The following is a 23,853-nucleotide window of genomic DNA, read 5'->3' on the forward strand; positions in this document are numbered from 1 at the left end:
ACACCTCTAAAGCCTGGGATGGCAATGGCAAACCATGACGCAACAAGCACAAGTGTCGAATCAATAACGAAAATACGGAAGACACAACGGTCAACGCTGGATTTAGTGGCTCCAAATCTGGTCAATGGAAGAAGCCATTTAAAAGAAATAAAGATGGTTCATCCAGCCTGGACCAAATACTCGATCGACCTTGCCAAATTCATGGCATCCCCGACAAGCCTGCCAACCGTACCAATAGAAGTTGTTGGGTCTTTAAACAAGCCGGTAAGCTAAACACCGAACATAAGGAGAAGGGGTCGCCCAGTGAGGACGACGACGACGAGCCTCACCCACCGAACACCGAGGGACAGAAGAAATTTCCCCCGAAGTCAAAACGATGAATATGATATACGTTACTCATATCCCCAAACAGGAGCGCAAGCGCGCTCTGAGGGACCTCTACGCGATACAGCCAATCGCCCCAAAATTCAACCCATGGTCAGCCTGCCCGATCACTTTCGATCGCAGAGACCATCTAACTAGTATTCGTCACAGAGGCTCAGCCGCATTGGTCCTCGACCCAATTATCGATGGATTCCACCTTACACGAGTCCTCATGGATGGCGGTAGCAGTCTTAACTTGCTCTATCAGGACACGGTCTGTAAAATGGGCATTGATTCGTCAAGAATTAAACCCACCTAAACTACCTTTAAAAGAGTAATAGCTGGAGTAGAGGCTCGTTGCACGGGCTCAATCACATTGGAAGTCGTCTTCGGCTCGCCAGACAACTTCCAAAGCGAAGACTTGATCTTCGACATCGTCCCCTTCAACAGTGGATATCATGCACTGCTCGGACGAACCACGTTCACTCGCTTCAATGTGATCCCGCACTATGCCTACCTCAAACTCAAGATGCCCGGACCCCGCGGTGTCATTACAGTTAATGGAAACACGGAGCGCTCCCTCCGTACTGAGGAGCACACCACGGCCCTCACAGCGGAAGTCCAGAATGGCCTTATCAGGCCAAATACTACATCGGCAGTCAGGCCCCCGAACACTGTGAAACACGTTCGGACTACCCTCTAGAGCGACGATCAAGTCTGTCAGGAGCTCGACCAATAGTTCGGCCTCCGTCTCAGCCCTAACCGCATCGCGGCATATGTACCACGCGTACATAACTATGCACTAAAGATACCTTTGGCAAAGACGGAGGCATATTAAAAATAAAATCCACAATACGGCTCGACCCTATGTGGACCCCCGTGATAACCCACAAGTATAGGGGATTGCACCAGTTTTCGATAAGTAAGAGTGTCAAACCCAATGAGGAGCTAAAGGTAGAACAAATATTCCCTCAAGTTCTATCGACCAGTGATACAACTCTACACACGCTTGACGTTCGCTTTACCTAGAACAAGCATGAAACTAGAAGTACTTTGTAGGTGTTGTTGGATAGGTTTGCAAGATAATAAAGAGTACGTAAATAAAAAGTAGGGTCTGTTTAGATAAAGAAACAATAAAGTAAATATAGCGAGTGTGGAAAAGTGGTGGTAGGAGTTGCGAAATTGCCCCTAAGCAATTGACTACTTTACTAGACCGATAGCAAGTATTATGTGGGAGAGGCCACTGCTAGCATGTCATCCCTAACTTGGAATTCTATGCACTTATGATTCGAACTATTAGCAAGCATACACAACTACTAATGTTCATTAAGGTAAAACCCAACCATAGCATTAAGGTATATTGGTCCCCCTTCAATCCCATATGCATCAATTTCTATGCTAGGTTGAAGCTTCTGCCACTCTTGCCCTCCAATACATAGTCCTATCAACATACAACTAACCCTAGGGTGTGATCCACGCGTGCAATCATATGATGGGCACCAAAGGCCGGCAACATAAACACAATAAAATTAAATCAATCTTAGCAATTCATCAACCACCGATAGGACAACGAAAATCTACTCAGACATCATAGGATGGCAACACATCATTGGATAATAATATGAAGCATAAAGCACCATGTTCAAGTAGAGGGTACAACGGGTTGCGGGAGAGTGGACCGCTGTAGATAGAGGGGGGAAGGTGATGGAGATGTTGGTGAAGATGGCGGAGGTGTTGGTGTAGATCGCGGTGATGATGATGGCCCCCGATGGCACTCCGGGGCCACCGGAAGCGAGGGGGAGAGAGCCCCCCTCCTTCTTCTTGTTCCTTGACCTCCTCCCTAGATGGGAGAAGGGTTTCCCCTCTGGTCCATGGCCTCCATGGTGTGGGAGGGGCGAGAGCCCCTCCAAGATTGGATCTGTCTCTCTGTCTCTCTCTGTTTCTGCGTTCTCCCCTGGCTCTGTTTCACCATTTTGTGTATATATGGAGATCCGTAACTCCGATTGGCCTGAAACCTTCGCCGTGATTTTTTCCGAAAATTAGCTTTCTTGCGGCAAAAGAAGAGCGTCAACCGCCTTACAGGTGACTCACGAGGGTAGGGGGCGCGCCCAAGGGGGCAAGTGCGCCCCCCTGCCTCGTGGCCACCTCGGGCATCGTCTCGCGTGGATTTTTCTTCCGGAATTTTCCAAATATTCCAAAAAGTATCTCCGTCCGTTTTTATCCCGTTTGGACTCCGTTTGATATGGATATTTTGCGAAACCAAAAACATGCAACAGACAGGAACTGGCACTGGGCACTGGATAAATATGTTAGTCCCAAAAATAGTATATAAAGTTGCCAAAAAGTATATGGATGTTGTAGAATATTGGCATGGAACAATCAAAAATTATAGATACGACGGAGACGTATCAGCATCCCCAAGCTTAATTCCTGCTCATCCTCGAGTAGGTAAATGATAAAAAAGATAATTTTTGATGTGGAATGCTACCTAGCATGATCTTGATCAGATATCTAATCATGGCATGAATATTAAGACACGAGTGATTCAAAGTAATAGTCTATCATTTGACATAAAATCAATAATACTTCAAGCCCACTAATAAAGCAATCATGTCTTTTCAAAATAAGAAGGCCAAAGAAAGTTATCCCTACAAAATCATATAGTCTGGCTATGCTCCATCTTCACCACAAAAAATACTCACATCATGCACAACCCCGATGACAAGCCAAGCAATTGTTTCGTACTTTTGACGTTCTCAAACCTTTTCAACTTTCACGCAATACATGAGTGTGAGCCATGGATATAGCACTATAGGTGGAATAGAATGGTGGTTGTGGAGAAGACAAAAAGGAGAAGATAGTCTCACATCAACTAGGCGTATCAACGGGCTATGGAGATGCCCATCAATAGATATCAATGTGAGTGAGTAGGGATTGCCATGCAACGGATGCACTAGAGCTATAAGTATATGAAAGCTCAAACTGAAACTAAGTGGGTGTGCATCCAACCTGCTTTCTCATGAAGACCTAGGGCATTTGAGGAAGCCCATCGTTGGAATCTACAAGCCAAGTTCTATAATGAAAATTCCCACTAGTATATGAAAGTGATAACTCAAGAGACTCTCTATATGAAGAACATGGTGCTACTTTGAAGCACAAGTGTGGTAAAAGGATAGTAACATTGCCCCTTCTCTCTTTTTCTCTCATTTTTTTCTCTTTTTTTCTTTTTTGTAGGCTTCTTTGGCCTCTCTCTTTTTTTTGGGGGGGGAGTGCTTCTTTGGCCACTTTTATTTTGATAACCTCACAGGGGACAATGTTCTAATAATGATGATCATCACACTTTTATTTACTTACAACTCAATATTACAACTTTATATCTAGAACAAAGATATGACTCTATATGAATGCCTCCGGCGGTGTACCGGGATGTGCAATGATCTAGCGTAGCAATGACATAAAAAAACGGACAAGCCATGAAAACATCATGCTAGCTATCTTACGATCATGCAAGGCAATATGACAATGAATGCTCAAGTCATGTATATGATGATGATGAAAGTTGCATGGCAATATACTCGGAATGGCTATGGAGATGCCATAATAGGTTGGTATGATGGCTGTTTTGAGGAAGGTATATGGTGGGTTTATGGTACCGGCGAAAGTTGCGCGGTACTAGAGAGGCTAGCAATGATGGAAGGGTGAGAGGGCGTATAATCCATGGACTCAACATTAGTCATAAAGAACTCACATACTTATTGCAAAAGTTTATTAGCCCTCGAAGCAAAGTACTACTACGCATGACCCTAGGGGGATAGATTGGTAGGAAAAGACCATCGCTCGTCCCAGACCGCCACTCATAAGGAAGACAATCAATAAATACCTCATGCTCCAACTTCGTTACATAACGGTTCACCATACGTGCATGCTACGGGAATCACAAAACTCAACACAAGTATTTCTAAAATCCACAACTACCCACTACCATGACTCTAATATCACCATCTTTATATCGCAAAACTATTGCAAGGAATCAAACATATCATATTCAGTGATCTACAAGTTTTATGTAGGATTTTATGACTAACCATGTGAATGACCAGTTCCTCTCATCTCTCTAAATAGATATAAGTGAAGCAAGAGAGTTTAATTCTTTCTACAAAAGATATGCCCGTGCTCTAACAAATCTAAGTGAAGCAAAAGAGCATTCTAGAAATGGTGGTTGTCTAAGTAAAGAGAAACAGGCAATCCAAACTTCAAATGATATAAGTGAAGCACATGAAGCATTCTATAAAGTCATACTCAAAAGATATAAGTGAAGTGTAAAGAGCATTATATAAATCAACCAAGGACTATATCATACCAGTATGGTGCATGAAATAAAAATGAAAACTAAATGCAAAAGGCGCTCCAAGATTGCACATATCGCATGAACGAAACGAATCCGAAAACATACCGATACTTGTTGAAGAAAGAGGGGATGCCTTCCGGGGCATCCCCAAGCTTAGACGCTTGAGTCTCCTTGAATATTTACTTGAGGTGCCTCGAGCATCCCCAAGCTTGAGCTCTTGCCTCTCTTCCTTCTTCTCACATCGAGACCTTCTCGATCATCGAACACTTCATCCACACAAAACTTCAACATAAAACTCGGTAAGATCCGTTAGTATAATAAAGCAAATCACTACTCTAAGTACTGTTGAAAACCAATTCATATTTTGTTTTTGCATTGTGTCTACTGTAACATATCTTTTCCATGGCTTAATCCACTGATACAAGTCGATAGTTTCATCAAAACAAGTAAACTATGCATCAAAAACAGAATCTGTCTAAAACAGAACAGTCTGTAATAATCTGAACATTCACCATACTTATGATACTTTAAAAATTCTACCAAAATTAGGAAAAATAAAAAATTTGTATAGGAAGACAGTGCAAAAAGAATCAGAACCATTTGACGTTCCAGATAAAATTGTAAAATCGTGCACTACAGCCAAAGTTTCTGTCCTGCACCGTACAAACCATCAAGCAAATGTAAACATCCTAAAGGCAAACCTTGGCACATTATTTTTATATTTAAAATTTATAAAAGCACACAACAGGAATAAATGACTCTCTAAAACTTCCAGGTTGTCTCCCTGGCAGCGCTTTCTTTAAAGCCATTAAGCTAGGCATATAGTGCTCAAGTAATGGATCCACCCGGATCCCAAGGTATATCAAAGCCAATTTTAATTAACAATGATTTGTAATTTAGTGGTGAGCACAAGTAACATATATCATGTAATGACGAAGTCTAACTCTCTTCCTATGCATCAGCATGTCATAAAATAACAATTCATGCACACAAAGTAAAGGCGAATGCATAGTATAAACAGTTTCTTGCAATTTTATCATATTTGAAACATAGAGAGGTGGAGATATAGTTCCTCTCTCATAATAATTGCAAGTATGAGCAGCAAGCACATGCATATTATATTCATCAAAATCATCATGTGCAACGGTAAAAGGCAACCCATCAATATAATCCTTAATAAGAGCAAACTTCTCCGATATGGTGTAGTCGGGAGAATTCAAAAAGATAATAGGACTATCATGCGTGTGTGAAATAGCAACAATTTAATGTTTAACATAAGGAACTATATCAAGTTCATCTCCATTAGCATAATTCATATTGGCATCTTGGCCACAAACATCATCAAAAAGGGATATTTCAAGAGAATCAACGGGATCATAACAATCATCATAGCAATCATCCTTCGGTAAGCACGAAGGGAAATTAAACAATGTATGATTTGAAGAGTTAATCTCATTAGAAGGTGGGCACGGGTAGCTAATCCGCTCTTCCTCCTTTTGTTCTTCGCTCTCCTCATCATCTTTTTCATCCAATGAGCTCACAGTTTCATCAATTTATTCTTCCATAAACTCCTGCAAAATATTAGTCTCTTCTTGGATAGGGAGACTTTCTTAATAAGCGCATTAATTTCGTAATTGTATTCATAATTCACATAACAATATTTCAGGATAGCTAAATTTTCAGGTGTATAAACAGCATCATCAAAATCTTCAAACTCTTTAAACATAGATTCAATTTCATAAGCACCTTTAAAAGCAACAAATTCTTCTATTTGTTCCACATCATAGTAATCATATATACCATTAGCATAAGAAGCTAAGGTTTCATTATCATTAAATTCACATGAAAAGGGACGGTGTGGAGCCTTCACCTTAGAGCAACAAGTATAATCATATCTCAAGCGTAGTTGCCTAGCATACCGATTCAATATATGAATTTGATCCCATAATAGTTTTCCTTTTTGTGTCAAGCGGTAATCCCTAAAGTATTCACGTTGATCCAACGTTACTCCCATTACATAATTGAATGGGGTTTTCTCAGGATTATTAAAGTAGTACATAATATCTTTCACATAACCATCATCGAGGGTTTTAGGAGGTTCCCCATCTCCATGAGCAGAAAGTACACCTAATTTTTTTGGTATTTCCTGTTCCATATCCATAACTAAAGATAGAAAACAACTAAGAACAACAAATAAAAATTACTTAGTGATAAAGCAAACAAGCACACACGAGAATATTCACCCCACACTATTGCTCCCTGGCAACGGCGCCAGAAAAAGGTCTTGATAACCCACAAGTATAGGGGATCGCAATAGTTTTTGATAAGTAAGAGTGTCGAACCCAACGAGGAGCTAAAGGTATAACAAATATTCCCTCAAGTTCTATCGACCACCGATACAACTCTACGCACGCTTGACATTTGCTTTACCTAGAACAAGTATGAAACTAGAAGTACTTTGTAGGTGTTGTTGGATAGGTTTGCAAGATAATAAAGAGTACTAAATAAAAAGTAGGGGCTGTTTAGATAAAGAAACAATAAAGTAAATATAGCGAGTGTGGAAAAGTGGTGGGAGGAGTTGCGAAATTGCCCCTAAACAATTGACTACTTTACTAGACCGATAGCAAGTATTATGTGGGAGAGGCCACTGCTAGCATGTCATCCCTGACTTGGAATTCTATGCACTTATGATTGGAACTATTAGCAAGCATCCGCAACTACTAATGTTCATTAAGGTAAAACCCAACCATAGCATTAAGGTATATTGGTCTACCTTCAATCCCATATGCATCAATTTCTATGCTAGCTTGAAGCTTCTGTCACTCTTGCCCTCCAATACATAGTCCTATCAACATACAACTAACCCTAGGTGTGATCCACGCGCGCAATCATATGATGGGAACCAAAGGACGGCAGCATAACCACAAGAAAATTAAATCAATCATAGAAATTCATCAACCACTGATAGGACAACGAAAATCTACTCAGACATCATAGGATGGCAACACATCATTGGATAATAATATGAAGCATAAAGCACCATGTTCAAGTAGAGGGTACAGCGGGTTGCGGGAGAGTGGACCGCTGTAGATAGAGGGGGGAAGGTGATGGAGATGTTGGTGAAGATGGCGGAGGTGTTGGTGTAGATCGCGGTGATGATGATGGCCCCCGGTGGCACTCCGGTGCCACCGGAAGCGAGGGGGAGAGAGCGCCCCTCCTTCTTCTTCCTTGACCTCCTCCCTAGATGGGAGAAGGGTTTCCCCTCTGGTCCATGGCCTCCATGGCGTGGGAGGGGCGAGAGCCCCTCCGAGATTGGATCTGTCTTTCCGTCTCTCTCCGTTTCTGCGTTCTCCCCTGGCTCTGTTTCACCGTTCTGTGTATATATGGAGATCCGTAACTCCGATTGGCCTGAAACCTTCGCCGTGATTTTTTTTCCCGAAAATTAGCTTTCTTGCGGCAAAAGAAGAGCATCAACCACCTTACGGGTGGCTCACGAGGGTAGGGGGCGCGCCCCCTGCCCCGTGGCCACCTCGGGCACTGTCTCGCGTGGATTTTTCTTCTGGAATTTTCCAAATATTCCAAAAAGTATCTCCGTCCGTTTTTATCCTGTTTGGAGTCCGTTTGATATGGATATTCTGCGAAACCAAAAACATGCAACAGACAGGAACTGGCACTGGCACTGGATCAATATGTTAGTCCCAAAAATAGTATATAAAGTTGCCAAAAAGTATATGGAAGTTGTAGAATATTGGCATGGAACAATAAAAAATTATAGATACGACGGAGACGTATCACCCCGTACCATTTATTTTCTATTTCCCTTCTTTTTCCTTTTTCAGGGTCCTTAAACCCACGTCAACTTTTGATGGTACCAACGGCACTGTTTCTGGTCCCTTTACGAAAAACTGATCGTTGATCCTCTTGAAGGATCACACACCAAGGAGCAATGCGGCGCAGACGTGCGGCAGAGTATCTAAAGGATCTTTAAAGATCGCCTCTTCCTCTTTAGTACCTGTACACAGCTTTCCCTGGTATTCAGCATGTAAAATAGCCTCGATGCTTGTCACATCATTTGTAAAAATACGTTTTGATGTATCAATCAGACCATAATGGAAACAGTCTTTCGCCCAACGTACTCGGTACTGGCTTATTTCCTAATCTGTATTCCTTCTTTTTTTTCTCGTCTGATTGCCATGTACACCTTGGTGCAACCTAAATCGCCAGGGGCTTCATTCGGCCATGTACATGTCTTAAAAATAAAGTAAGTCTGAAACACTTTTACAGTGCAAATTCGGCATCACGAATATAGAATTATATGCATCGGCTCCGAATCATGTCTTTGGTCAATAATTGGGTTGCCCGGCTGCTGTGGTTATTGCCTTACGTTCCGCTTGTTCGGCTAAGGCAGTAAAGGGAGAACTACTACGATTGTGTTTCTGGCTCATCCGAATAAACACCTTAGTAGAGAAAGCCGAAAACTGATTGTCATGGTGCGGCGAGAGCTGGTCAGCTATTCGGCGACGAACTACAAATCTCTTGTGATTTTGCCCGCATTATGCGAAGGACCAGTCTATGCCTGGTCAGGCGTCTATAGCACCCAAGTTCAGAAATCGAGCAACACCAGGGGCTGCACCTATAACCTCGTTGCCAAACTCCTTCGGCTAAGTGAGAGCGATAAAGCCACATAGTCTGATTACCTGGTTCGCCGCACTGAGACCTTCTTCAAGGACCACTCTGGTTGGGTCAAGTGTGTCTAGGTGTCATTCGAAACACCCCCGTACTACCTACGTGGGGGCTGAAGCCGACGACTGGCCAACTCTCAGATACCGTAAACGGCCACACAGGAGGAATGGATTTCAAAGTAAAACAAGCAACACATTATACATAAGCCTTGTTTTATAATACAAAGTACGGGCATTACAGGTACATTCATTCAAAAATAGTGTCCTTAGAACACTGGCCCTCTACAATGCGGGAACCCTCCAAGACTCCATCGAAATATCGCTCCGGCGTGCGATGCTCTTTGCCCTCGGGCGGTCCCTCGGTTGCCAGCTTGATGGCGTTCATCTTCGCCCACTGCACCATGACACGGGCGAAGGCCATCCGGGCACCTTTGATACAGGCCGACCGCTTTATGGCATCAAGCCGGGGGCAGGCGCTGACTTGCCGCTTCACGAGCCCGAAGTAACTGCCGGGTATGGGTTTGGTTGGCCAAAGTCGTACTATAACATCCTTCATGGCCAGTTCAGCCACCCTATGCAGCTCGGCCAGCTGCTTCAGCTGATCGCTGAAGGGCACCGGATCCTCTGGTGCAAGGTACTGCAACTAGAACAGCTTCTCCGTTGAACTCCGCTCTTCGGCTCGGAAGAACTCTGCATCATCAGCAATACTCCAGGGTAGATCCACAAACGCCCCTGGAGAACTCCAAGCGCGGGTTAGTAATATATACCTTGTTGTAGGGTGGAACCCTAAGTGGATATCTTTCACGAATTGGAGGGGGAATCCCCAAGAACAAGAAGAACACACGAGAGAGGAAACACTCAAATTGACTAGATCCAATCACACATAAGCTAGATCCAAGAACATGCAATAGTTCACAATGATTCAAGAATAACAAAGGAAAGATACAAGGTACTAGTTCATCCCAATCCTGTGAGGAGAGATGTCTTGATGATCCTATGATGGGGATCCTTCCCAAGATGGGGGCTTGATATCCACTAGGGATCTTCTCCTAGGAGGTCTTGATCTCCTAGAGGAGTGGGTATAAGGAGCAAAGCTCACATAATCATCTCATATACTTTGCTATCCCTAACATATGGTCTAGGTACGAAATATATAGGTAGGTGGATGGAGGGGACGAAGAGGAGGCCCAACAGCAGCTCACAACTGTCCATCCTGATGGGCCCATGCGCACGGGGTAAGTTGGGCCCATGCGCACGGGGGTCCCGTGGGAAATGACAAGCCCATGCGCACGGGGTGCTCCAGCGCTAGCTCTTTAGTAGTCCGTGCGCACGGGGTCGCCTGGGAGGTGCAGATTTGATCTTGTTGCACTCCTTCTTCCTCCTTGTGGCCTTGGGGTCCTTCTCCTTGGCCTCCGGGATGCTCCCCAACTGCTTGGTGGCGGTCGTCCTCGTACCTAGTGATGGACAATGATCCATGGTGAGGTAGCAACCAAGTCCTATGGATATTCATGTAAATCTTGAAGAGGAGCGGGTTCACCTTAAGTCCGGTAGGTCCACTTGGGGCTTGATGTGCTATAAAGGTGTACATGGAGATGACCATGGGATGCTCCGCATCATCCCCTCCCCCTTGGGAAAGATCCAACATCGGATCGTAAACCATATCGACATGTACATGGTAGGAATTGATGCCTTGTCGCTCGATGAGGTGCTCTAAGATGGTGCCGTGAAATGTGTATGCCTTCCCATGACGAATATAGCTCATGATGGTACCACCTTGCAAGACCTTCAAAACGAAAGAACATGACAAGCACTTGAAAAAACCCATGAGGTTAGCCTGGACGCAAAGCCTATCATTCGGGAAGGGAAATGCCCAACGAGTGAATTTATCATGTGTATCATAAGGAAGGGCAAGGTAGGGTGACATGTCATGGAGGCATATGATGCGAGTACAACCAACTATAATAAACTCACCCAAACAAACATGCTTCACAAGTAATATGTCATGTGTGTAAAAGGTGGGCATATATGATGCACAATACATATCACAAGCATGAAAACGAGATATGAGCAAAGCATCATCAATGTATTGGCGATAGGCCATATGTAGATAGCAATGGAACATCATGACTCTCCCAACACAATAGGCGTCAATAGCATGGGGCACAAAGAAATCATGGCAATAGCTACTAGGATCTCCACCAAGCATGCAGATACACATAGAAGTAGTATAATGGTGAATCATATGTAAGTGCAAGCAAGGGTCACAATTGCATGGCCAGGTCATGTAAAGAGGCATAACATGCAAAGTGAACAAGATACAATGGGCATAAAGTAACAAGTGATATATAGCCCAAAGCCGTGTGAGAGCCAAGTAAACGGAATGCGCGAAGTCGTTGCACGAAGAGAATGGTGGTAAGGATAGTCCACGAGATCCCAAATCATCTTTGCTCTCAAGAGCTCGTTTCGTCAACTCTTGGGATTGAGAGGTTGACGAGTATACATGACTACCTACACAAAACAAAGGCAAAGGAAAAATTGTGTGTGCGTGGTAGATGCACACATCATCCATCATGATGCGCACATGCTTGTGTTGGTTAGCACAAAATAGGCAATGCTCAAATAAATGGGATGCATGATATAGAAACATGTCATCCATCATGAGAGGTTTGTTGTTATGTATAGCATAATGGAGACTCAAAGGATGTAATGCATCATGAGAAATATGTAGATCATTGTTATTCATGAAATGCATAGTAGATGAATTGCTCAAATCATGTAAAGGAAGCATGGCAATATCATCACAAGAGAAGCAAAAACCAATGACCATCATCTCGTCATCTATGCCATAAGTGCAAATGGGATTTATTTTAATGGGGCAAGCATAGTTACTATGTTGAGATTGTAAAGATGCAATATGGGATATCTCACTCATAGCATATGACAAGTTCAATGGATTATCAAACATGATGTGACCAAAAGAATTTTCACATGATATCCTATGGAGTATGGCATCACAACTAGGCAATTCAACATGCTCATCATCATATTCATCATAAATAGGTGGCACATCTAAGAATGTAGAAGACATAGTATGTGTTGAGTCCATAAGGTGATCATCATCATGCAAGCAATCGATGTGAAGATAGTCCACTAGTGGGACAAGAGAAGCACCATCACCTATGTTACCTTTGGAGCTCCACTCTTGTGGTGTAGGTAAGGTGTCGAAGACCAAGTCGTGGTCATCTTCATCGTGATGGAACCATGTGGGGGGGTGCATAGTATTCCACCATGGCCATCATCTTGTCCATAAGAAGGACAAAGTCGTCGAGGATCGGCGCATCATCATAAATGGGACCTAGCACCAAATGAGAAGACACAATAGAGGTAGAGGTCAAGTCGTTAGAGTTGAAAGTGGCCTCACATGACCTATCAACTATCTCTCTCTCTATGTGGTGGTTCACTTACTCCCTCAATGTAGGTGCACTCAAACTCACATGTGGTGGAGTCACTCATCTCACTCAAGTGGTGGGGGTTGTGGCTCTCCTCACATGGGAGTTGTGGCAACTCGTCATATATGGGGCTAGTGGTAAAGTCACTCTCACTCTCAATATGGTGGCACAAGTCACTCAAGTCATCATATGTCGTCGTGGTTGAAGGGAAAATCCCACGCTAAACCATCTCCCTTGAGGGGCTTTCGAAGATGGAAGTGTCGCTCTCGCTCGTAGGTGATCGCCTTGGACTTGATGATGTCAAAGTAGGCATACTTGTTGGAAGTAGTCGACGATGACATACGTCCAAAGGCGAAGATGCCTTGATAGCACTTGGCGAAGATGCTGAAGTGGTGGTAGTAGTCATAGCTCCGTCTTGGTGGTGCTCGTCTCTCGGTTTTCTCTTGTACTCATGAAGGTTTTCTTGATGGTGCCGCATGGTACTTGCATCTTGTTGCTGCTCCGAAGACTTGCGACTCGAGTGTCTCCGTCTTGAAGATGACAAAGAGGAAGAAGACTTGTAGTTGGCCCACACGTGTCGGATGTCATCCAATTGTGCGTCCAACTTGGTGTCGATGTAGTCCCTTGTCAGTGCTTCACGTTGGTGAATGTCGACGATGAGTCGCTCAATGCCTCACATTGCTCGTTGTAGTCCGAAGATGGGCATTTTGGTGATGTAGTTGTTCGCGCTGTCGTTGTCGTTGGAAGACCGAATATGAAATGCCTTGCCTATCCATCACAAGACTCGAGCAAATGTGAGTGGAAGAAAGGAAAGAACTAGACCAATGTACCTTATCCAATGTTGAAGTTGGATCAATGATCACTCAATAATGTAACAAGGAAATAACACAATTGGTACCGGATCTTGTCAATTCTCACACCTACACCCAGTAAGGCTTATGGTGGAGCTCGGTGAGGATAGTGGCACAAAAAATTTATGCAAATTGTTAGCAAGAGTCATAATGTTGGAAAAGATTCACAAATTTGCAAGTGAAACAAGTAGACCAATAGAAATATGTGGCACACGGAAACACACACACGGATAGATAAATGGGGTCATGCAACCAAGGAATGAGCACAAAATGTGGAATCCACGGGAAACGCTCGTGTTGCACAACTCAAGAGAGACGCTAGCAGGATTGCTCAAAAGGAGGATACGACACTTGTGCACAACCTATAAGATGCAAAATGTATGAGCTTTCTATCCCAAGTATGCTATGCGTATGATGTTCCGGTGTTTCGCATACGATGATCCAAGATGATTAATATGGTAGTATGGTATGCAATGTGGCGATGCTATGGCTCTTGCTTACAAGCTTATTTGCTCTCTTTTTGCTTAAAAGCTCATTCTGTTTTTTTATATGGCCACTATGCGAAATGCACAAACCAAGATAGCGATTTTCTATATCCGCGAACAATCTTGTGACATAAGAGATGATATGATACCAAGATGATACCAATATGATATGGTATGTATGCAATGGAAGGTACGGATCACTAATGTGCACAAGTAACTTTGCTGGCAATACTCAAATGGCTAATCTCGATAGGCAAGTGACGCAAAATGGGCTAAGGGGTTAACACTGTAAAGGCAAGAAAGTATAATGATGGGATACCACGATACCAAGATGATATAGAGGTTACCGTTCTTGCTTATGGTTAGGGTGTCGAAATGGTGAAGTGGTCGATGTCGATGACGACCTCGTGGTGATGATGAGTGGCGGTGGTCTTGATGTAGATACCAAGATGATGTAGACCCGTCCCTAAGTAGCTGAAACACCTTAGGAAACGGTAAAAACTACAAACTCAAAATCTCATACGAAAAAGGTCAAATGATGGAAGCGGAGATGGCAATGCGGTAGTGGTGGTGGTGGTTGATGAAGAAGCAACCATCCCTAAGTATCCAAAATACCTTAGGAGACTCAAGTCACTACTCAAACAACCACAAATGCTATAAAGATCAAAAACGGGTTAGGTTGCGGAAAGCGATGGTGCTTTTGCGGATGATATGGTGGAGGGCCTAGGCAAATATGCCCAATTGTCCAAACATATTATGGAGTCAAATTATGTTGGAACATATCTAGATGGACGGGGGTGTCAATAGCTACTCAACGAGCTAAAGAACGCGAAAATCGGACTCCAGATGTGGAAGTTATGGCCGAAACGGTGAAGTGCACGCGGCTGCTGTAGGGGGGGGCCATGCGCACGGGGGTAGGAGCCCGTGGGAACGGGTTCACGTGCGCATGGTATAGTTCCATGTGCACAGGGTGTCCAGAGACTTTTCGGGGCCCATGTACACGGGGTCTGGGGTTTAGCTGGGGGGTATGGGGGTATGGGAGGGTGGGGTGGGCGGAAACCAAGTGGCCGAAGCGCAATGGAAGGTCTGTGCACACGGGGTCTGCCTGTCTCGTGTGCACGGGGTCCCAATGGCCTGTGTGCACGGGTTGCTTTGTGAGCGGACAAACTGCTCCGTATCCGTGGGTAATCTCAAATCTGAGGTCAAAATCGAAGGATGGAAGGTAGGGGAAGGTGGATGAAAGCTAGATCCACTTGAAACCAAGCAAATCCATGGATCAAATCCAACAAAACCTCATCAAACCAACAAATCACAAAAAAAATTGGGGCTATTTTTGGTGGCGAATTTTTGAAATTGGGACAAAAACAACAAAACTAGGCTAGAAAAAAAGTGGGGCTCCAATTTCGTGATCAACGTGGCTCTGTTACCAAGATGTTGTAGCGTGGAACCCTAAGTTGAGATCTTTCATGAATTGGAGGGGGAATCCCCAAGAACAAGAAGAATACAAGAGAGAGAAAACACTCAAATTAACTAGATCCAATCACACATATGCTAGATCCAAGAACATGCAAGAGTTCACAATGATTCAAGAACAACAAAGGAAAGATACAAGGTACTAGTTCATCCCAATCCTGTGAGGAGAGAGGTCTTGATGATCCTATGATGGGGATCCTTCCCTAGATGGGGGCTTGATATCCACTAGGGATCTTCTCCTAGGAGGTCTTGATCTCCTAGAGGAGTGGTTACAAGGAGCAAAGCTCACATAATCATCTCATATACTTTGTTATCCCTAACATATGGTCTAGGTAAGGAATATATTGGTAGGTGGATGGAGGGGACGAAGAGGAGGCCCAACAACAGCTCACAACCGTCCATCCTGATGGGCCCGTGCGCACGGGAGTCCCGTGGGCACGGTACAAGCCCGTGCGCACGGGGTGCTCCAGCGCCAGCTCTCTGAGTAGTCCATGCGCACGGGGTATTCGAGGCCCGTGGGCACGGGGTCGACTGGGAGGTGCAGAGTTGATCTGGTTGCACTCCTTCTTCCTCCTTGTGGCCTTGGGGTCCTTCTCCTTGGCCTCTGGGATGCTCCCCAACTGCTTGGTGGCAATCGTCCTCATACCTAGTGATGCACAATGATCCATGGTGAGATAGCAACCAAGTCCTATGGATATTCATGTAAATCTTGAAGAGGAGCGGGTTCACCTTAAGTCCGGTAGATCCACTTGGGGCTTGATGTGCTATGAAGGTGTACATGGAGATGACCATGGGATGCTCCACATCGTACCTCCTCCTTACAAATTTGCTTTGCATGTTAAAGGCCTTACTCGTCGCGATCTGCTTTGCTTCTTGGATATCCCGACAGGCGCCTTGGGCTTCAACCCATGCTGCCTTCATGCTTTGGAGGGCCTCAGCAAGTTCAGAATCTCGATCCGAAAGTTTGCGCTCTACGGCTCACATTTGCTTATGGCATCCTTGAGCTCTTGCTGGACTTCCTCCACTCGTGACTCATGCTTTCGGCGGGCGGCTCGTTCCTCCTCCAACTCCTTCTTGGCATCGGCCAGCGCGTTCCCGAGGGTTTCGACCTCAGACGCGTCAGCTGTGAGCATGATTATAAAACTCAGCAAGATAACACAACAACAAGTAAATATCATGTCATATGCGAATAGTTATCGCATACCTTGCTTCTCCTCCAACCATTTGTTGGTGCGGATAAGCTCTTCATCGGCCCGCTTCAGCCACCGCTTTAGTTCGGACACTTCATCGGCATGGGCGGTTGCCGCTAACTTCAAAGCCTATTTTGTTCAAATACACATGTATGTTAATCTCCTGCGAAGACTATTTGATCCTCTATTTGGCCTTTCTTAAACGAACGCCGAACAGAGTCTCATGGGCTACTGACTACACACCGGCATTCTTTTTATAGTTAAATCACGTACCTCAAAGACTGTCAGAAGCCTAGTATAGGCCTCATTCAATCCGCTTTTAGCGGACCGAACCTTTTCAACCACCGTACCCATAAGGTGACGATGTTCCTCAACAATGGAGACGCTCTGAAGCGTTTCCATCAGAGTGTCCGGCACCTCTAGATTGACAGAGGTCGCCGGTGGAGTCGACGCACCCCCTTCTTTCGAAGGACGCTGCTCGCCTAATTCCGGAGCCGTATCGGCCTCCGGAATGATATTCGGTTGGGGGCCGAATTGGGCATGGCCCCCGTCGCTGGCCTCCATGGGGGGCGGTTCCCCCATGTTTTCGGCAGCAGAGGTATTACCCTCCGGTGCCACCTTGACGGCCTCTCGTACCTCTCCATGGCCTGGTAAGGTCCCTCGAGACAACACCTCGGTGTTGTCCATAGCAGTAGGTGGGGACGCCGGCGAAGGCGACTCGCTCTCCATCCTGTGTGAGCCCAGCGAATTCCCAGAAGACGATGATGGCCGGGGGAGATCACGGTCCAGACTACAATACATGATTCTATGTGTCAGGATCACAAGGCATAAAGCCGGATACATACATTATCCTTAAATACTTACGATTCGGCCGAAGGCTTCAGCCTGGGGTTCCATTCGAGGACGGCTTCGGCGTCCGATTCTGAATCGTCTGAAGGGGAGAGTTTCCCCTTCTTGGATGCTTCCACCTCTAGATCTGCGGAAGCTCCCCTTTTCTTCTTTATCCCCTTAGGGGGATAATTGTGCTCCTCCTCTTCCTCCTCGTCTTCATCATGGGAGGAGAGAGCTTTGGTATCTTCGGATGATATGTCCGTAGCACCTTTGCGGCGAAGGCCACTTCGGACCTCCTTGCCCTTCTTCTTGGACTTCTTTTCCGGTGCCTGGTACGGCACCGGAACCAGCATCTTCGTCAGAAGAGGAATAGCTGGGTCTTCGGGCAGGGGAGCCAGACACTTGATCTACTCTGCCTTCTTCGTCCAGCCCTGGGGGACAAGTGGAAGGTTTAAACTTACTCCTTGGATCTGCAAATCAAGGACATGATTAGAAAGCTGAAGAACTCACTGGAGTGGCTGGATGAGCGCACTCGTGGCCGAGGTCTTCGGTCGTTGGCGGCCATGTCTTTCGGGTCTTAAAAAGCAGCTTCCATATATCTTCGTGCTTCGTGCCGAAGAACCGCTGCAAGGTCCGGGGACTTGCCGGATCAAACTCCCACATATGGAGAGTCCGGCGTTGGCAAGGGAGAATCCGGCGAAACAACATCACCTGGATCACGCTGGCAAGGCTGGTGTTCCTGTCCATCATGCTCTTAAGGCACTTTTGAAGCATCATCACCTTGTCGGATGACGCCCAATCTAGGCCCTTCTTGAGCCATGATGTGAGCCGCTTCGGTGGACCGGTTTTGAACTCAGGAGTGGCGGCCCATGAGGCGTCGCGAGGTTCCGTAACATAGAATCACTCCTGTTGCCAACCCTTCATGGTCTCCACAAATGTCCCTTGGGCCAGGTGACGTTAGGGAGCTTTCTCACCATAGCGCCGCCGCACTCCGCATGTTGGCCCTCGACCACCTTCGGCTTCACATTGAAGACCTTGAGCCATAGGCTGAAGTGGAGGGGGATGCTGAAGAATGCCTCGCAGACGACGATGAACACCGAGATGTTGAGGAATGAATTTGGGGCTAGGTCATGGAAATCTAGCCCGTAATAGTACATGAGTCCGCGGACGAAAGGGTGAAGAGGAAACCCTAGCCCACGAAGGAAGTGAGGGATGAATACTACCCTCTCATTGGGCTCTGGGGTGGGAATGATCTGCTTTTCGGAAGGGAGCCGATGGGCGATTTCTTTGGATAAATACCCGGCCTCCCAGAGTTCTTTGATGTGCTTCTCCGTGATGGAGGAGGCCATCCACTTGCCCTGTGCTCCGAATCCGGACATGGTTGGAGCATTTGCTGGGGACTGAAAGGGTTGAAGCTTGGGCGCTGGAGCTTGAGAGCAGATGGGCTGAGGAGGAAGAAGGCATGGGGTAAATAGGTGGATCATTGTCTCCTTATAATGGCAGTGAATATCAAGCGCCCCCCCCCACGAGCCTTAAAACTCGCCTACTCCCTCGGAGTCGTGCGAGTGGCACGGTTAGATTACCCAAATCCATATTGATGAGGATCCCGCAATATGGGGACATGATCTCTGCTTTGACAAGACGTGTCAATGAATACCGCATCTCGAAACACAAAACGAGAGGCTGAAAACAGTTTGAAATAATAATAAGGCCGGAACACAATACCTCACCGAAAAAGTTGTCAGGAGACATAACCTTTTTTGTTTAAAGTGTTTTGCCCTCGTGGCCCAGGGTTGTAACTATTGTACAGAGCCGGATATAGTTCTTTTGATCAACTACTTTGGAGTATTCGGAGGACGAACCCGCCTTGCAACGCCGAAGACAATCTGCGCGCCGGACACATCGTCATTGAAGCCTGGTTCAGGGGCTACTGAAGGAGTCCTGGATTAGGGGGTCCCCGAGCGTCCGGGCTATGTAGTGTGGGCCGGACTGGTGGGCCGTGAAGATACAATATAGAAGGCTTCCCCCCGTGTCCAGATGGGACTCTCCTTGGCGTGGAATGCAAGCTTGGTGGTCGGATATGAAGATTCCTTTCTCTGTAAACCGACTCTGTACAAACCCTAGCCCCCTCCGGTATCCATATAAACCAGAGGGTTTAGTCCGTAGAGGTAGTCATAATCATACAGGCTAGACATCTAGAGTTTAGCCATTACGATCTCGTGGTAGATCAACTCTTGTAACCCCTATACTCATCAAAGTCAATCAAGCAGGACATAGGGTTTTACCTCCATCAAGAGGGCCCGAACCTGGGTAAACATCGTGTCCCCTGCCTCCTATTACCTCCGATCCTTAGACGCACAGTTTGGGACCCCCTACCCGAGCTCTGCCGATTTTGACACCGACAGCTACCACATGGTCACATATCTAATCCTATCACATGCTCACATATCTAGAGAGAACGAGTAGAGAGGAGGGAGTGATCGACCTCACAGCCATCGGCGCAGCTAGAAGGAGGCAAGGAACTGTTGGGAAACGTAGCATGCAATTTGAAAAATTTCCTATGCTCACGCAAGATCTATCTAAGAGATGCATAGCAACGAGAGGAGAGGAGTGTGTCTACGTACCCTCGTAGACCGAAAGCGGAAGCGTTTGACAACGTAGTTGATGTAGTCAAACTTCTTCTATCTTCGACCGATCAAGCACCAAACGTACGTCACCTCCAAGTTCTGCACACGTTTAGTGCGATGACGTACCTCGCCTTCTTGATCCAGCAAGGTGTCAAGGAAGTAGATGAGTTTCGTCAACACGACAGCATGGTGACGGTGATGGTGAAGTGATTCTTACAGGGCTTTGCCTAAGCGCCGCAAAACTATGCACTACAAAAAAATACACTTCCGTGATGATACGTGTTTGTCACGGTAGGTCACATTTTCTGTCATGCATGTACATCCATGACGATTTTATGACAAAATCAAGATAGTCATACCTGTGTTGTCGTAGAAGTGTTCCATGACATTACCAAAATTATTAACACAGAAGTGTCCACTTCCATGACTATAAACCGCACGTCATAGAAGTGCTTTCGTCAAGGGTAACCGACAGGTGGCATCAACCGTAACGGGTCGCCGTTAAGCTATTGGGTTCTGGTTTGGATCCGATAACCCGTTAATAGCCCGGACCAATGGGGATTTTCCACGTGTAAAATTGTCATTCGCCGGCAGATCCACGTGTCGGCCCAGCGTTCAGACAGTTGTCATCTAGCGAATGGACGGAATGCGCCTATGATACATCAACACGTGTCTAGGCCCAATAGTGGCCCATTCAGGTTAAAAGGTCGGGCCTGTCAAAATAAGCGGGCCGGCACATTAGCGGCCTACTTGAGTCAGACCCATTCACAAGCACGGCCCATACAAGTTACACAGAATCGGCCCATCAATGGCCAATTCTAGATTTGACAATTTCCAGCCCATCATCAGTTTCAGCATGTTAACGGCCCACTACGTCTTTGGGCCCAATTACGGATCGAGCTTCTTTCGGCCTATTAGCAGCCCATCATCAGCTCCAGCCCGTTAACGGCCAGGAACGTCTTTCGGCCTTTTCTCGGCCCATTCTGTAGTTGGGCCAATTCTAGCGCATTGTGACTTTAGGCCTGTCCTAGGCCCATTCGGTAAATGGGCCAATTCCTAGTACATTTTGTCTTTCAGCCTGTTAACGGCCCGCACAACGATTGGGCCTTTGACTTTGGGTCCATTAGGGGCCCATGTTTCGCGGGGCAAAATTTCAGCCTGATGCGACTTTCGGCCTGTTAAAAGCCTACTTTGCAAATTGGGCCTCCTTTGGCCCATAACACTTTCGGCCTATTACTGGCCCGTAAAGTAGAAGGGTCAAGACAAAATTGACATATACTTCAGTCTGCTAGAGGCCCACGGGCCATTTCCATTTATACGGCCTATCGAGCTTTTGGCCTGTTAACGGCCTCCTAAGAGCCGTTGTTACGGTGGGCCACATCATTTGGGATCCACTAAATATTATTTTGACCAGCCCAGTTGAGGCCCGCTTTGACTACACATGTTTGTTCGTTTGTATGGCATCCAGGAAATGTTTGGGTGTTTTGGCCCCCGTTTCAACGATATAGCATATTTAAGAATTATCCTACTCTATACTATCGCATATAAAAACATACACTGTACAATAAAAAGACTAAGGCATAGAAACGTAGAATAATCCTACACTATACACTAAAGAAATTACAGCCAAATATACCCACTGGCATTATAGTTCGACACCAGTGATAATGAAGCGTACACAAACAACAAATTACATACACTGGACAAATAAAGCTCATACATCATCAACAGAACTTACCATTCGAACTATAATCTCTTCAGAAAATAGGATTGGTTGGATTCAGATAGCACAAATTTCAGTATGCAAAATCTCTAATTCCTTCATGGTTACCTTAGTGTCTCATTTCATTTTTTTGACTCTTGCATCTAATACAGGCAAGTCCAGTCTCAACTTGTTGATTGTACGTTGAGAATCATGTACATGTTGTCTTACCACCTCTAGTTGATGCTCGAGAACATTAGCACATTCCAATTCCAATCCATAATCATTTGGTAACGGCCATGCCGCACTGCTCGCAGATCTTTGTGTTAATGTCACTTCATCCTGAAATGTTTCTGTAAGTACACATGACTAGGGCAAAAATATAGTTACAACAGTGAAGCGAGCAAGACAGACTATTTTGTACATGGCAAAATAGGACTAACAATAATGTTACACGTCATGAAGCATAAGCAGGTGATATTGTAAAAATTATAAAAATGGTAGTCTGTGCAGCCCGCATATAGAAATCTCTCTTAGCTCACTAGAGGAGCATGATGTTGGGGCCAAATCCAAAACACAGACATGTTACAAATTTAGACAGCACGCTGCGTATAAGTAAGCAAGCAGTTGGCCATTCTGTAGCTCATATAAAGTCTTAGGGAGCATAATGAATAGCAGAGGGATTCATACAAACCTACTATAGCAAGCAAAACTATGCAATCATTAGCCTAGTATAAACTAGATTGTGAGCCTCATGCAGTAATAGTTGGTTAATAGAGTTCAAAGCTTCAGGCACACTTCGCAAGAGTAATTAAATGGTAATGCCCTTAATTAGGTCAACTAATAGTTATACAAGTACCCAACATCAGGCATCATTGTTTGGGCATCTCATTAACTGAGGACAAATAAAGCAATTGAAAAGAGCAATTTAACTATGCCTGAAACAAACAAGCAATTGAACTATTGAGTTGGATATAGTGACTTACCTTAACTGGTTGAACAGGCTCAGCGCTGCTCCTCCTTCTCTTGCAAGGCTCCTTCCTAACATCTTGTACTTGGAAATCCTCAATCTTATCTTCATTGCACCCCCTCTGCAAGGTGACACAAACTAGTTACTCGTCTCCTTGGAAGATAAATATGCATACTTTCTAGTGTGTGAACAACACAAAAGGATGAGATTATAACAAAACAACACCACATAATGAAACATGCCACATCTCTTGCACACAATGAAATGAGCATTTACTATGTGTGCACTATGTAAAAACTAGGCATGCCTTCGAACTGGATCTCCAGGTACTCTTGGAGAGCCTACTTTAGTGTACAACCAAACCTTTATGTCACTATGAGTTAGACAAGCCCCCACTACAGCAACCCTTAGTGTTTAAATCATTGACAAGATCTATTAGAGTGTTAGGTCAAGAACAACAAGTAATCAAAGCAAACAATCCTAGTATGGTTGGCTGATACAAACAAGCAACTAAACAGATGTGTGAGCAAATCTTACATATCAAGAAAAGAAGCAAAGAAGGAGGCTTAAAGACCATCACTTGACTGACCAGATTTAAGGGGCATTTAAACATCATGTGCAGCGTATGAACTAACAAAAACATTGCATATTCCAGATTCTACAATGGAATGCACATGTATTAGGTTATGCCATCTATGATGATGCCGAAATGTACACTATAGCAGGCAGGAGTGATTCATCATTGCACGCACAATTGAATTGCAGGTTAAGGGCCAGTTCTATTCTGCCTTTTCACAGCTTATTGTCAAAATAAGCCATAAAAGATGTAAAGAAATCATTTTTGAGTTATGGGCTTGGGCTTAACTGATTTCGCTTTGGAGG

The sequence above is a fragment of the Triticum urartu genome, chromosome 4A (genome assembly GCF_056163025.1).
Source record: "Triticum urartu cultivar PI428250 chromosome 4A, HENAU_Tu73, whole genome shotgun sequence".
NCBI lineage: Eukaryota > Viridiplantae > Streptophyta > Magnoliopsida > Poales > Poaceae > Triticum > Triticum urartu.